Raw genomic sequence first — 15,715 nt, forward strand, 5'->3', positions numbered from 1 at the left:
TATAGTTATTTTACCATTTTAAAATATCAAAATCACTAGATATGCAAATCATTTGTTTTATGTGGCATGAAAGAACAACAGGCATTGGGTTAGGAAGGTTTTTTTGCAATCTTGATCAAGTCGATTGCTAGAATGAGCCAAACTGATTCGCCAAATGATAAACCAACTCCACACGACGCACTATGGGCTTTCGGTGTTGGTCAAAATATGAACAGTTGATTGCGTTTGTCATGATAGTTGTCACTTTTTATAAGAATCCCGGAGTGGCAGGACCGCAGTCGGTGTCGTCGTAGTCGGTTCGTTGAAATTTCATCAAGCCATCAAAGTGCGTTCCAAAACATCTCCATATCAGCAAAAACGATACCCTTTTTCGGAATAATTCACACTGCAAGTGTGACGCTCGTTTGTGGTGTGTGTGCTCGTATGCGTTAAGTGGTTAAATTTATTTCGTTGCCGTGGCCATTGAGCCCTTGTGTGTGCAAACTACTCCGACAACAGTACCCAGAGTGTGTGTGACTAATTGTTATTCTCTGCCCCCTCCCCCCGTTCTTCACCGCGAACACAATTCTTTTCCGACCAGCAAAAATTGTCGTGTGCGCTTGTTTCCCATCATCGGGTGGAAAATTCAGCATAACTCCTCAAACTGCAATTTTTGCATTATACTGCTACGTGGTGTGGCTGTTTGTCCTCTGCAAAGTGTACATAGATACCGGGGCCAAATGGAAGGGTTTATCGGTCCACTGTGTGTGTGTGAGTGTGGAGCAGCGGTATTAGATATTGGTGAACGGCAGGCAGGGAAAAGGCTACAAAACGCGTAACACTCTTTTCCATTCACCTGTGAACTCATTTTGCCCGCGGGCTGGCGTATTCTAGGGGGAACGTCATCCAATTGTCGTGTCTCTTTCGAGGTTTGGGCTGATGCGCTCCCCTCCCGGGGTAGTGCGGAGCGCGTTGCGGAAGGTTATTTTTTGCGCAAATTAAATTATCACCTCTAATGCACCGTGCCGGGCGGTGGAGGGCGCAACGCACCGCAAACCCGCGCTAACCGTTGGTGTGTGTGTGTGTGTGTGTGTGTGTGTGTGTGTGTGTGTGTGTGTATGTGTGTGTGTGTGTGTGTGTGTGTGTGTGTGTGTGTGTGTGTGTGTGTGTGTGTGTGTGTGTGTGTCTGCCCGGGTGTAACGAAAACACGATACCTTCACGAACTAAACGCGAAACAGTCGATTACATAAAAAAATGGTAAAGAAAAATCGCCACCGCGGCCGTGCTGCGTTTGCTTCAGGCGGGCGGGCACACAGCACTCGGGTGCGTTTAGTTTTCCAAACGCGCAGAAAAGCGCAAGCGAGCGGCTAATGTATTCGCCTAAAAATGATGGTCCATTTATTCCGCCACTGTTTCCTTTCTCGGAAAGTGCGCGAAGAACGTCTCAACGCAAAAAAACCCAAAAAAGCCGCCAGCAGTTAGGAAGCCGCAGCAGCAAATCTTATGCACGTGTGTGTGTGTGTGTGCGTGCATGTGGAGAGAAGCAAAGGAATGTTGTTCGAAAAAAAAGCAACGAAACCAGAACTTCCCAAAATAAGGGCGAAGAAGAATTGGCTTGTGTGTGGTATCATCGGCATCGCTGGCATACGTACGTAAACGTGTGTGTTGGAGTTCCATCTCTTTCGTATACACGCCACGGCCCGCTAGACGGTGAACAGCATCTCACTCTCTCGCACGCACATTGTTCCCGGGGGTTTTGTGTCATCCTGTCACGCAACAAGCGCGCCCCCGTGCGGAGAGTCTCGGGAATCAAACACACATATGTGTGCGACGGGAAGAGCAAAGAACGTGCTCGCGAACGTGGGTGAGAGCGAGAAAGAAACATGAAATGGAATATAGAAGAAGGGAGATGAAATTCCAGTAGTCTCTCTCCCGATATGCGGGAAAAGCAAAGCAACAACAAAAAGTATGCAGCTGACCAACACGCGCGCACACACACACACACTATCGCAGAAAGCAACACGGAGGGTGCGCGAAAGTGGGCATCCACCTTCGACCCCTTTCGTTTCTAATGCTCCCTTGCGTTCCACGGGAGTTGAAGGGTGGATGATGTTTACCTTTTTCGCCTTTGCCGAGGTCGTGGAGAAGTATTATTATTATTTTTTTTTTGCAAGATTTTACGCTTCTTGTATATGATCTGAAATTGGATGGAAGTGTTCGTGTGTTACTCGATTACTATAATTTCCCGTGATTAAGTTGTGGGTTGATATTAGATATACAATCGATCTAGGAAGACAGTTCAGTACTAATGTAGTATTTCAACCATTCTTTATGCATTTTCTTACAGCAAGTGCAGTAAAATTATTCAGTGAAAGGTTTAGTGTAATTTGTGCAGCAAAAAAGCGATAGGCAGTGTGTGCCGGAGGGGAAAATAAACAAAAGTGTTTAGAAAATAATTTAACTTATTAGTGCAAAGTGAAGTGAGACGAAAGTTTTGTTGTCAAACAAGTGAAATAAGGTTTTGATAGCAATATTAATCAGGCAAGGAGGAGGCATTAACGTGTACGCGGGAGTGTGTCAAATCGTTCGTGCCGTGTAGTGGTGGAAATCAATTGTGCAAAAAAAAAAATCACCGCCAACGTGATTACTAGCACCAGCGCATATCGTCGTCAACTGGTTTCGGGTAACCGCTTTCTGCTACCGTATCCAGCCGTATTGACGAGCCTTCGAACCTACACCCCGAAAAGGTAAGAACAGTATAGAGAGGAGGAGAACCAGCTCTCAGCTTTCAAGCATCCTTTTAGAGAAATGTCCTTGATTGTTTTGGAGAGATCAGTCGCCATTCATCGTCCTTACATAGCCAGTGAAAAACCACCCCTTTTCTTCTAGCTCACACACACACAAACCCTCTCCAACTCACTGACTGACTGACTGACAGCAACCCTGCAATATAGAGTGTGCACCTTTTCCTTCCTACACGCGACCCACACCGTTTCTATGGCACCAGAGAAAGACGACAAAAGAACGTGCTAAAAGGGCGCATTATTGTAACCTTGAACTTGGGAAGGAGAAAAATGTGTAGTTTTTATACAGAAGATGCATTGTAATGGGAAGAATATTGCTGTTTTGAAAGGCATGTTTTGTGTTAAAAGAGCTAAAGCATACAAAATACTTTCCAGAGAAGAACAGTCAGAAAAATTAGATCATCTTCTATGGCCTCCCCGAACGCAACAAACATTCCGGCCTCCCACACAGTTTGTGTATTTTTGGCTGCTTTTAAAAAGTTTGTTTTACTTCTTGGGAAGAACTTTGAATGTGTATTGGGCGTTTAAACTCTCTAAAAATGAATTATATATGCCTGGAGTTGATGGAACTGAACGCGAGAACGCTATTCATCAGCGAAGGAAGAGCAAGGTTCGGCAGGAATGCGCCGTCTCTCGAATACAGCACAGAAGTTCTTCTCTCCGACCTGGCAGAAGAAGTGATTTGACCTAGATACAAACGTGTTACGTAAATAGCTGCTCGTTGGTGTATCATCCTGGTCTTCTCCCTCTTTCGGGAATAAGCCCCAAAGTGTGTGCGTGTGGGGTAGGGCTATAACAAATACAGAGGGACCAAAAGTAAACACCCAAATGATGGCTGTTGTTTTGCTATGCGCATTGATTGTGAGGAAGATTCCAATCCAATTCTGCATCACTGTGCGCTTCCCAATCGAGATTTGACAACGTTGGCTCTAGCATGAATATTAATACTAATGCAAATCAATTTGTAGATGAGAAAATGAATATTTTATTTCCTTTCTAAGTTGTTCGCATTAGAAACTAAATTTGTTGAAACAATTACCCTCTAACTGTGATCGACACGTTGGAACTCAAAGGTATTACTCCGGTGATGTGTTGCTGGCAAGTCTCTGTTTGCTGAATTTCAAACTCATGCGGGGACCGTTTGATAACTGTCTCAGGCTGATAAGATAAGACAAATCAAAGTTTTTGTTGGCGGTGATGTATGTGCTCTAGGATGCTGATGGGGCACGTTGACACTGAAATTAGTCAAACTGTCCACATCGTGTAAGCGTAACTGTGTGTGCAGTGATGGTATACGGGAAAGGAAAAACAGACTATGCAATGAATCGTACGAACTGTGAACGAACAGCAACACACAGTATTGTCAAACAGTCCCTGCCTGCTGTGTCTTTTTTCCGGTGGTTGGTTTCAGTTTGGCTGTGTGAAGTGTGTTTTGTGTGACCATCTTCTAACACACACAAGTCATAAGAAAAGAGTCATTACGTCGAGCTAGGAAGGTGTAGTAGCAGTCAGTCGCTCGATAAGGAGCGCCCGGCTCTTTGCGTTCTTTGCTTAACAATCCATACCGAAACACACACACACACACTCGTCGTGGCGCTGTTGTGGATGCGCGCGTGTATGTGACTTGCGCAAAAAGATTATCTTTCCTGACTGACGACACTGACATCATTAATCATCTGCTTCGAGGGGACTCGGAGCTCAACGGTCGAACGCGAACGAAGTGGAAGAATCCAACCTACATTTGGCATGCACATGTGGGGTGTGTGTGAGTGCTGGTTTCGTTGCCGGGTTGTACCAATTATATATTTTGCGAACTGAAGCTTAAATGGGTTTCCAGTGTCGACTTCTTTTTTTGCAGACAGAGAGACAGAGGGATGCAAGGACTGCGAGAGAAGGTGGGCGATAGTGGCAACAATGTGTCTTCTTCCATTAGGGGTGTTTGTTTTGGGGTAGAAGTTCTGGTTGGGCGAGGTTGGAGGTTTATGTCCATATTTGCGGGGACGGAATGTGACAACGAGACTAATAAGTTTGCAAAAAGAGAGTAACACATTCCTCTCATTTTAGGAGCATTCTTTTGACAATCAGTGATGTTACTGATGACTTCTTGCAGCTACATTGTAGCTTCGAAATCAAAATCTGTGTGAGTGTTTGTAACACGCTTCCTTTCTCCCCGAAGAGAAGATTGATTGATCGTGGCTGAAAATGCACGGAGAGGCACGGGGGGTGGGAAACAAAACAAACCTGAACCACACGTCCAAACAAACATGAAGAGGCCTTCGAGCTCTAAACAATAACAATCTCACCCCGTGTGCGCTGGCCGACCGGTCCGGTTTAAGTGGCCCACGGAGTCAACGTCCAAATCGCTAGAAATGCAAAGCCTTAACTTTTCGGCATTCTCATTAGCGGATACCACTGATCTTTCTCGCTCGTGGGGCGTTTAGATATAGGAAAGGAGAGGAAACCCCTCCGTACGAGCACGACGAGAGAAAGAACGAAGAATAACTCAATGTTCCGCATTTTCATCCCTGTCCCCAAACAAACGGCGGACGGTGAACCGAATCGATTGGCTAGCTCGTTCGTTCGTTCGTTTGCTGCTGCTGCTAGTCGTCGTGTGTAATGTGGAATGCTGTTGTGGCCAGCGTTTTCGATTATTCGGACTCCCATCGGAGGTTTGCTAGAATGTAGTGGTCGGAGGGAGGGTGTAAGGCTTGTTAAAGAGCTCTTCTAAGCGCTTAACGATCGCCGTCGATAGCGGATCGAAGAAGCTAACGGGAAAGTAGCGTTTCCCGAAAGAATTCTGCTGCCTCCCTCTTGGCTGTGGTTCGGAGGGTGTTTGTGTGATCGCACAGGCGGATGATGGCTTGATTTTTCTTATTTTTTGTCGTTTGTTCAAAATTGGAAGGATTGAATGGTGGCGGCAGCTGCAAAACAATTTGTTTTGTGGTATTTTTGTGTAGTGATTCACGAAAAGATTATTCTCATTTATACGAGAAAGATACCTTTATAAGTCTTTCCAAATGAAAAAAAAAAGTTTAAAGTCTGCTAGTATTTGTGTGATGCGCTTAAACAAATGCAAAGATGAGATAATCACGACCTCGTTGAGGCAGGTGTTTTGGAAGATGAGTTCCGTGTGATCTTCAAGCAGTAGTAGTAGTATAGTGAGTAAAGGTGTATAGAGCTTCTCTCTTGCCCTTCCTAACAGCACATTTGCGGTGATGATTTATGGCAATTTTGTTTCAACCAACCAGCTAGAGATCTGGCACTGTATCTGGTTTTGTTCAAGCGTTGTATTCCGAGACACGGGGTAATATGATAACGTTGTGCTGTGTGTGTGTGGCGTTACTGACCGGTTAGTTATCTTCCATTTAGCGATCCTTGCGTAATCGCGTTCGTTCTGCAACGTAGCAGCAGCAGCAGCATCCCCTCACGCGATGTTTACGTGGTTCGTTCTCGATCATCACCTGAACGCTAGATTTGGCACGTCCGATTTGAGCGGTGTGTACGGGCGGAAGTGTCTCTCTTTCTCTTTCTTGGGTTCTTTTTCACTTCATTGGACAACCCAGTCGAAACGAGATACGTGTGAAAGGCTGTGAAAAGCGATTATATATATAACCCGTTCGGAGGGAAGAACACAGAAGATAGAGACCCGAACGACGAACCATCGTTAATGTGGATTCATTCATTCTTTCGTTCTGTGTTCCGTATTTGTTCCGTAAGGAGGATATGTCTCTGTGGGAGGCTGGGAAAACGGGGTGGCCGGACCTGGGGTGGACCACAACCGGTGGAGAGTGGGTGTGGGGAATCGCAGAAGCAGCATAACGGCGAAGGTGGTGTGAAGGTTAATGTCCAGCATGGAATGTCCCGATCGGGAATGGTGGTGTTGGTATTGGTGCGTCATTTTTTGGAGCTTTGCTGCTGCCGAAGTTGTGTGAGGGATTGAACCTTCCACGTTGTGCACGTTGCGTTGGAAGGACCGGTTATCGGGAACGACGATATCAAACATCCACGTACGAAAGTCAATCACAACTCTCGCTCCCGGGGGTTATCTGTGGAATGCAATTCGTCACGAAAACTTTTGTCCTCGGAAAAGGCTTTTGTTTTGCACAAAACCTATACTGCAGGTGAGAGGAATCTGCCTTCAACAAAGTATCATTTTTATGAACACCAAGTACCACGTTATGATCATCCGGAACATCCGTTCCTACCGGCCGAAACAGAGAGAAAGAGAAAGAGCTTCTTCAAGGTGCCCTGATGATATCTTATCATGTGTGTAAATATGTTCTACGACACAGGAATACAACTCCACTAGAATCCAACTCCTCGTCCGCAATGCGTCGTCACAGAAAATTGAGTCCCATGTGTGTGTGTTGGCTTACGCAAGCCTCACTGATAGTCTTTTCCCCACTTGTTTTACGTTACATTTCTAGTGTCCTCCGATAAGCGAAAGCTGGTCGGCAAAGATAACAAAGTGGGACAAAGTAGAATCAATTGAGTGGTTCGTTTTTGGGGCGAGAAATATCCAACCAGTTTGTCTATAGGACTACAACTTTGGGGTACAAGGAATGGATGCAGGATAAGGGTGAAATCTAGTTTTAGTTCGCATCGAGTGAATTGTTATGAATTGGCTAATTTGCACATGAAAGATATTGTGAATTTTAGTAATTATGCAAATATTTTATTTGCATGCATTTGGGTCACTTCAGTTTACCGTTGAAATCATTGTTGTATAGACTAGTTTTAGTATTATTATTTAAATAGTGTTCCTTCTTTTCTGAAAGGTTCTTATCGTTTGCTTTTGAGACATTTCCACCGTTTCTCTCCCGTTCGATTCGCTCAATATGCAAGAATGGATCGAAAGGCATCCCGCAGCTAATTGGCATTTGTGCTTTGAAAGCTCTAGCCTTCCGCTGGTCATGTTGCTCCAGTTTGCTCCCTACTCTCCCCACATCCTCACATCAACCACCACACGATCGGCTTCCAATCAACGAACCATTGCGACATCATAATTGCTGCGGATTGTCAAATCCAATTAGAGACGGAACTGTCATATGAGCCCGGCCGCAGGTGTGTGTGTGTATATGTAGTTGCCTAGTTAGTTGCAGGTAATGCGAGTTCTTGGCCTGCTCCACGACACCGGCACTAATACGATTGTCCGTCCAGAGCATTATCGACGGGGTTGTGGGTGTGGTGCCGGTTGCGTTCGTTCGGTTTTCGAGGAAATGCGTTGGTCCTGCACTTTTGGTTGTATCTATTTCTCGATCCCGAGATCCTCCAGAACCCATTGGGATGGGGAGGATATGCCAACTGGGTTTTTAAGCTTTATCGATCCTGTTCGATGTGATATTGAGGCGAATGAGCGGAGATCAGATTACACTGTTAAACATTAGATCGGGTCTCTCTTTTTGTAAGGTAATAAACTCATTCCATTGTAAGTCAATCGAAGCCGGAAATTGTATGCTTATTTGAGCTTAGTACAAGTTGCATTTGGGTTTCTCCGGAAGTTCTTGTTTTACACTCTTAAATCTTGGCGTCGAAATAAGCAGTAAGCTCTTGGTAAAAGAGCATATGTTGGCTATGAATTTGAATTTGATCCATCGAGTAGATAAAACTTGAATAATTGCTTTCAATTCCAAATGTACGACTTGTCTGGGCAAGTCGCATAGAGCTCTGTAGTTTGACTTTTCGTGCTGAGGGGATTAAGGGGCTTGTCATCCAGATCGTTACCACTGGTGTGGTATGTGCTACTCCACAACACAATCGAATTTGCCAACGAAAAGGGCCTCAGAATTCCAGATCACATCGAGCTACTTACTAACTTCGCTTGAAGCCTGTTTGACGCTGGTGAAGTAATCCGCTTCTTGAGAGAGGGTCGTTTGATGTTTGAAGCAATGGGACAAACAACACTCTCACAATAAAAGCAAACTCTGGTCGGATTGTACCTTTTAAACCAACTGTATGACTCCCGTGCACCACCAGACTTGTATTGTTCCCATGACTGGTTTAATGCAGCTTGTGTTTCATAGATCTCCGGAGTGTGTTTGAGAAGAGAAAGAGAGGGGATATTTGATTCAAAGTTTAAGCATTTGTCTAAATACTCAAACGACTTGCAGACAGTAGACCGGCGCTATACTACTGCCCTTTCGATTGCTCGCAAAGTTTCCTTCCAATGTGAGCAGAAATGCGTCTTGTGTACACACTACGGTTGATTAATTCTTTTTCTCAACAATGCTGACGAAGGAGGGTTGCGTTTAGCAAGCAATTCCACCAAAAATAACAAATAGAGCTGTTTAGAGAAAGGACTGACGATTGATTGTTAGAGCGATTTTGCTGGTGCTGCGTGCTCTGTACCTCGTTTTTAATGTACACATTCTATTTCGATTGTGCTTAGTGGTTTTGCCAAACTGCAGATAAGAACATGTAAATGTTTGCCTTAACTTTTTTTAATTAGTGTGGGTTACGACAATAAAACATTGTCTGGAATGCTGTGCGTCATTTGGGCTTTCGGTTTGTTTTAATGTTTGTTTGATAATGATTAAAGGGTGTAGTAGAGCAGAGTTGCTGAAGCAGTTCATTCCAATAATTAACCAACCGATTTTGGTTGGGTGTGGCTTCATAATCATAAAAGTTGAAGTATGCTCACTACATCAAACTGTTGGGTTGGGGCTAAATTTGTTCATTTTTATCAACCCGCTGCCTAAGCATTTCGGCTTTATCATTAAAGGTTTGCCTTGAGTCGGCGGGCATTGCTTATCGAAGCGATACGCGCTGCAATGCCCTGATTTTGTGCCGACAATGCAGTCTAAATAGTGATTTGTTTGTGAAATTACCGATTTGATGGACGTCAATCAAACATAGAAATGATTGAGTGAAATAAACGATTTAACTTACATTAGAAGATACTTCATGATATGGTTGGCTGCATACAATAAACTCCACTCTAGGATTTGTTCCATAACTCGATCGAGAGAATTCCAAAATACTCAAATCCTCAATTACTCAATTTAAACGACCGCGTGCGTGAACAAACCTTCGCAGAGGACGCAGAGGTGTATGTTGACGTAAATGACGTTAGCGAAACATTACACAAAAAGTAAGCAAATTCACACTATTTTCTGTTTGTTCCAGCGAGGCCGGCTACTTACCCCTAAAAAGGGGCCACTGCATTTTGTTTGGTTTGCGGCAGTGTGTAGTGTGTCTGTGGTCGCGGAAGATTACGTAGCAGCTAAAGATATTTGTCTTGTGTATTTGAGATGTGCATTGCATGATTTGAAATGCGCCCTCCTCTAGTGACGGACCGCGCAATGGTCGTCAACCGTTAGGACTGGCTTTAATTAATCGTTTGAAAGGTTTTGTTGGTGAGAGCTTTATAAATTATTAATAGGGCTAAAAGTAGGGTAAAATCATGCGCATCCCTTCTCTCCCTGATCTTGATTTTCTGGAAGATGCACGTTCCCCCGCGAAGTAGAGTAAAGCAGCAAAAAAATTGCTGCTGAACAGATGAAACAACTGCGTGATGCAAACTGGTACAAATCAATCCAAGTAGCTGGTAGTAACACCCATACCCACACACCGTTTCGATGTTTGCTCAACACCTTGCTCAACAATGTGTGTTCCCTGTTGCTGATATGGATGTGGAAACGGCCAGCAATCTTTTACTGCTATGGATTAGCGCCTGATGGGGTGGAGAGGGTGCAACTAGTACAGCCAGACGGGCGGTAATGTATCTGTGTGTGTCTGTGATTGCATTCGTATCTGAACTTACACATATCGTGGCGCTTAATGTGGGAAAAAAATGGAAAATTCACTTTTCCCCATCCGCTCCGGACGATGTTGTTGCTAACAAGTTGCTGCTGTTGCTGCTGCTGACGGGTTGGTTTGGTTTGGTGAGTGAGTAATCAATGGGTGGGTAAATCTCAGTAACGTTTTCCCTTAACTACTATTGCCACCACACCCTTACCCACACTTGGAGAGGAAGTTTATCTGCATTTTGTCTGCCATTTTAATTAAATGTTAGCTGTGGGAAGTTTACGTTTGTTTAGAGAGCAAGAGCAAGCGATAGATGGGGTGAAACTACAGCTGCATTGCGTTATCGAGTATCGAAAAGGGTTTGTAGTTTGTTGTGTGCGTGTGTGTGTGTTGTCCGGCAGAGCGACACAAAAATATATTGGAGTTGAAGTTTAAATACACAAATCATCATCATCATCGCCGCCGTTGTGGAGTGCCCTTGCCCACACGGTGGCATTAATGATACAATTATGAAGATTTATGCCTTTCTTCGGGTCGCTGAAAACGTGCGTATGTACGTGCGTGCCAGATGTTAGCGTGTGCATACGGAGAGTCAGTTTAAATGGGAACCCACGGCAAATAGAGAGATATTCGTAGTTTGCTTCAAGAAAGAAGGCCCCACACACACACGCACACAAATTAAGTCTGATCGGTCCGAAGCTGCCTGCTGCCTTTAGACAGTCTGCCAGCACCAAGTGTACGCTTGGCTCGCGCAAAGGACCAAGTTTTGGTGTAAATGAATTTACATGGTGTTACCACGCCCCTGCCCTCCTTCTCTCGGTCTGTTGCAAACATATTCGTTTTAATGAATATTTCAAAGTAGATTCTCGTTAGCGGACAGGTTCAAGGTGAGTTCTAGTTTTGAAAAGGCGTTAAATGGAAATTAATTACATCCTTTACAACATTTAATAACTTTAAAGCGACGGGTAGATTGGTATGCAGTGATGAAGAAAGAGCATGTTATTGTTTTGTAACCAAATTTTCGTTTGTGCTTGTTTGATGTGAAATTTTTCGACTTTGGGGCTAACGTTGATTTCATGGAACAATTTTTTGAATGGCACTACAGATCAAGCAACATAGATAGCAGCCGGCACCAGCACCGAAACAATGTCCTTTTGTAGGTTCATCCAGACCATGGGAAAGGAACGACTCGAAAGGGGGGGTTGGGGAGGTAATTGTATCAAACAATCGAATCTGGGCCAAGCGGACAACAACCTCCTGCCACTACCGTCTAGAAGGGGAAACGATTTTGCAAAGACTGTGTTGTCTCGTGCCACTTGCACTTTGCATCATTGAAGAACACGGTTCTGTGTTGCCATCGCTCCCAGCTCCCAGGCTATAGAGAAGTGGACCCTAGAATTGCAATGTGTAAGGTGAGCGACCTCTCTGCGTATGTTACGCCGTATGTTGATTGCCACTGATAAAAGGCCAGTTTATACGCACGGCCATCATTGCTGTGGATTTAACACATGTTCTTCGTCTCGAAGGTGATGAAATTGAAAGCAACGGGGGATGCCTCTACTTCATGCAGTTGAGTACTTCAGAGTGCGATAAAAATGACACATAGGAGTGTGTTCCTGCCGTTTTGCAACTTTTACATTCCCTTCGAATAACTTTAAGCTCGTGTAACTGTCAGCGGAAGACAGCAGCGTTCGGTTGTTTATTTAACATCCACACGACGCCGGACGATAAAGTGAGAGTGAAACTTCGCCAAAAGCATTTCACTTTCGTCGACGGATTCCATTCCTTCGCTCTCTGGGATATTTTTAACACTTCAACGTGTCCCGTGTGCGCGACGGGATCCTCTTGATCGCTGGACACTGGGGTCTCTTCTCTGCTTTGGGTCAAGTCAACAACTTTGCTTTACATTCGATGCATTTTCGATTCGACATTACCAGAGATCTGGCGGAACCGTTGGAGGAGGACACAGGACGACGTAAGTGCCTGGCGATGAGATGATACCGGTTTGTGAATTTATTTTATTGCGCTGCCCGAGCGGTCCAAATTCGTGTGCGACGTGTGTGGAATAATATTAGCCTTTGCTTACTTTCAGTTCCCCTTCCGTCGGCCGTCGGGCTAATACTTGCATTGCTCGCCGTTCGAGAAATGCTTATGTCGAATGTGTTTATCGTGAGGAGAGAGGATCGTGCCGGTTGGGAGGGAAATTTGCGTGCAAATTAGCAAACGAATTTTCTAATCGCTTTCGATTTGCTAATCTTTCTCCTCCGAGGCTTTGCGAATCCCACATGTATGTGTGCTCAAATGTATGCTGTGCTGTGGTGGAACTGATCTGTCGATTGTGAGTGAGTGCGCATAGATTGCAGGATAAGTGGAGTTGGGATATTTAGTGCAACAGGTGGCAAGCGAACTGTGCTGCGGTGGGACACAAGAGGGTGTGTCTGTGTGCGTAAAGCGGATCGCGCCAAAACCAGTTGAGTTGAGGCAACACTTGCCAATTTCGGCGGCATTGGGAACAGCTCCCCAAACACAGCACAGGCTGGCTGGAGCGGAATCGGAATAAGATTTGGAAGCAATTTCGAAAATCGAAAGTTTTTGACTTTCTGCCAACAAATGGCTCCAGAGGGGACTGTGTGTGTGGTTTTGTGCCAATATGTGGCGGGATTGGCATTCCAATTACTCTCTCCTTTAGCCAGACAAATTTACACAGATTGCACAGGGAGCAATGACACATACACCGGTACCATTACCAGGGCGTGTATGTGTGTGTGACACGTGGATTGAGTAATTAAATTGCAATATTGAAGCTGAAATGACACTCGCCTGTATGAACAGGCCGCACTTCTCCCTTCTTTAGAGACAGCTGTGCCAGACATTGCAAATTTTGGATGAGCTTTTCCTTTTGCGTATGCACATAAGCACGTCGAGGAGGCTAGGGACATTACGCACAATCCGATTACGCACGGTTGTGCCTTTGGTCATCGATTAGCTCTGAGCTGGAATGCATAACCACGCCAACACAAGTGCAAGTGAAATAAACCCCTTTGTCTGCCTGCCTGCCTGCCTGCCTTGTGATCATTTATTTGTGGTGTACCCGAGGGGAGAGAGAGAGAGCGCAAGCCTCATGTGGGCTGAATGCGAAATCAATCAGCAAAATGATTATTATGGAACACCACGTACAAACGTAAAGGAAAGGGACACGAGTGCAATTTTTATGTGATTGTACATGATTAAAGCGGTGCATTCGCGTGCGGTACGAAACGCGCGGTGCAGACAGTTGACATAATATACGTTTTGCGCGCAGCCCCAATCCGCAAGCCGCCAGCGCCACATGCAGTTTGACATGGTTTGCGCATGCAGCGTGTGTTTTTAGTGCATAATAACGGGCGCGGAACGCCAGAAAATGTCAGACCTATCAAACAGCAAGTGACTTTTAGATTTCTTAACGGGGCACAAATTCCAATGCCCCGATATATATATATATATATATATATATATATATATATATATATATATATATATATATATATATATATATATATATATATATATATATATATATATATATAAAAGGCAAACACGTTTTTAAGGCATTAATATTTAATTAACCCACATGAAATGGTGTTTGTGTGTGGTTCCATTTTCGGAGGCATTTTATTTGAATTTTGCACGCCTGTGTACGCTGAACTAGTCCAGAGAGAGAGAGAGAGAGAGAGAGAGAGAGAGAAACAAGATGTTGTTGATATTAACGATTCTACCACTTTTCAACTCTTGAAGTGGTTAGAATTAGGATAGCAAAAGTCATTCAAATTTATTGTTTTTTGCAACAAAGTACAACCCAACCCACCCAAATACAACCGTTCAAAGTAGGAAATGTAATGTGGCGAATATAAAAAAAGACTTGTACCTCCAACCCAAACGCCTTCAAGCGCATCATCTTGACAGTGACGATGTGTTTATTCCCAGCCACCCTGAAGGTTAATGGCGTGTGTGTGTGTGTGTGTGTGTGTGTGAGGTAAAGCCGACGAGTGTCTTTTGGCGGAGAAACGATGCGTCGCGCTCTCCGAGTGTGACGACGACGATGGTGGCGCAAATGATGATGACAACCGGCGATGAACTTGACGATGGCCGATTAAGGATAGAGAGTAACGGAAGTGCTAAGTTAAGTTTTTACGTGGAGAAGGAAGGTAAAGAGTGATTCAACGTGAATGATAAAAACGGGGGGAATAGACGAGACTCATTTACATTTTTGGGGTATGCATAAAGTGGTATGAAAATTGCAATAAATCTCGAGCTGTGAAAAGTTTCACCCGGGCGCGCGCATGCAATTCGGTTAGCTAATGGAATAATGATCGATTGGACATAATAAACGCTGCTCAGGGGGGAATCAATTCCCCAATCACAGCAAACACGATCGCGCAAATAAAAACGAATCTTCGAAAGGAAAGCAGCAAAAAATGTGTGTGTACTAATCAAAGAGGAAAAGTGCATCTACTGAGTGGATCGGAGCGGGTGTTGGACGCGCACAGACGGCCCTGTTCATTGAACTCCCTACCCAAATGTAATAGTCCGTCGTTGGTGGGTTGGAGGTGCGATCTTAGCTATCTGGTGAACATTTTTAACGTAGTTTCTTCGCCACATGGTGTGTGCATTTTACTCCCACGTGTACACATCGTGTGCGCTGCAGCTCTTCACCAAACCAGCTGATGCTTCATGCGGGCCATAGTGGGCTCTACTTTCGATTTCGTAAAAATTATTTGTTTTGCTACCACCACCTTCTTTCTCTCTCTTCCATCACCGGCTTCTTGCTGCTGTACTCTTGGCCGTTGGGGGGGGATTGTTTAATCGAATGGAGAAGCTTATCCTTTCCCTCTCACATTCCCAACCGTGCTACCGTTAGGTGGCTGTATTTTCTTTTTTATTTTCACACTCTTTTCTTCTGTACCCGTTAAGCGGGTGAAAAAATGTGCGGAAAGCAAACGTGTTGGCGGGCGGCCGGGCGGGCTGGCTTGGGATGGGGTCTTAAATGGCTCGATCGGATGAATCTATCAGCGGCGCGGGTTTTTGATGGATTCGGAACGGATCAGATTGATCCACACCCAGCCGGCAAACGAACGGATCGGATAGGCTTGCCAAAAAGGAAAACAAAATCGGTGGCTGATGATGATGATCTGCTCGTTGTCGGATAA

The 15,715-nt window shown here is 44.7% G+C and overlaps 1 protein-coding gene across 16 annotated transcripts in view; it reads left to right on the forward strand.

The window, feature by feature from the left end:
* The first annotated feature begins 230 nt into the window (after window positions 1-230).
* The window catches only part of LOC5668226 (protein kinase C and casein kinase II substrate protein 3), a 34,928-nt gene continuing 19,443 nt past the window's right edge, over window positions 231-15,715 (forward strand). For 3 of the 16 annotated variants that reach the window (XM_061654437.1, XM_061654433.1, XM_061654444.1), the window contains exons 1-2: window positions 249-508; window positions 2,327-2,726. The gene's annotated coding sequence lies outside the window, so the exon portion shown is untranslated. Of the gene's footprint in view, window positions 751-2,326; window positions 2,727-15,715 lie in introns of all 16 variants that reach the window. The other 13 variants (XM_061654432.1, XM_061654442.1, XM_061654430.1 and 10 more) reach the window with 10 other exon arrangements.

The sequence above is a fragment of the Anopheles gambiae genome, chromosome 3, assembly GCF_943734735.2.
Source record: "Anopheles gambiae chromosome 3, idAnoGambNW_F1_1, whole genome shotgun sequence".
Taxonomy (NCBI): domain Eukaryota; kingdom Metazoa; phylum Arthropoda; class Insecta; order Diptera; family Culicidae; genus Anopheles; species Anopheles gambiae.